The sequence below is a fragment of the Octopus bimaculoides genome, chromosome 20, assembly GCF_001194135.2.
Source record: "Octopus bimaculoides isolate UCB-OBI-ISO-001 chromosome 20, ASM119413v2, whole genome shotgun sequence".
In the NCBI taxonomy this organism is placed as follows: Eukaryota; Metazoa; Mollusca; class Cephalopoda; order Octopoda; family Octopodidae; genus Octopus; species Octopus bimaculoides.
This window is the reverse complement of record NC_069000.1, coordinates 46,088,942-46,089,918: the sequence shown is the minus strand read 5'-3', so window position 1 is coordinate 46,089,918 and position 977 is coordinate 46,088,942. Positions and strand designations below refer to the sequence as shown.

The following is a 977-nucleotide window of genomic DNA, read 5'->3' as shown; positions in this document are numbered from 1 at the left end:
ACACACACACACACACACACACACACACACACACACACACACACACACACACACACACACCACTGCACACCACACACGCGCACAAGCTATTGTAGGACATGGTCCTCATTCTAGACGGAATAGCTGCGATCTTTAGAACAATGCAGTTCGGGGGCTGATATAGCGTTCGATGTCAAAATTCGGTGCCAACCTCTCCAGGACCATTCATAGATATATCACTGATTATCTCTCCCGTATTCATTCCAGGGAACGAAGCCGAAGCCCTTTCAATCTTCCCCAGTAACTCAGCTGTTCCATTGATGGAATCCTCCTGGTGTAACACCGCTGAACTACCTCAAGTTCCACCATTAATTTGACACAGTGGGGCAGCCACAGTTAAGAGCGGTAGTCCAAACGGCTGAAGACAAATGTCCTCCATATATTCTCACAGAGCTTGGAAAACAAAATACGTTTTGATGAGAGAACATGGCGGCTGAGAATGGTTAGGAGAATATGCTGTTCTCTCTATTGCTGGGAATATATTTGTTATTGTTTGTAAGAAGCAACAAAAAAAATAAGCTTCCATGATTTTAGTTCGCACGAAACAACTATTTAATAAGATCTACACACAGCTTTTGCTCATTAATTTATGATATACAAGTACACACAAGCAAACTTATTCTTGTTTTTGTCTCCTCGTTTTATTCCTTCGGTTGGTCGCCATGACAAGTAATATTTGTACACGCTTCTCTCGAAACACACAAGCAGACATTTAATGGCTTGTCCTTATCCACCTATTCACCCCTTTCCACCCCCATTACTTTATCCCTCACTTAATCTCTCGTATATTATATGTATGTATGTATGTATGTAGGTATGTATGTATATATGTATGTATGTATGTATGTATGTATGTATGTATGTATGTATATGTATATCTTGTACACTATCGCACACATTTAGAAATAAACACATACGTTTATATATACATACATACA

The 977-nt window shown here is 39.7% G+C and overlaps 1 protein-coding gene across 1 annotated transcript in view; it reads right to left on the bottom strand.

Moving 5' to 3' along the window:
- The window catches only part of LOC106874346 (uncharacterized), a 105,391-nt gene that overhangs the window by 13,076 nt on the left and 91,338 nt on the right, over nucleotides 1-977 (bottom strand). The window lies entirely within an intron of this gene.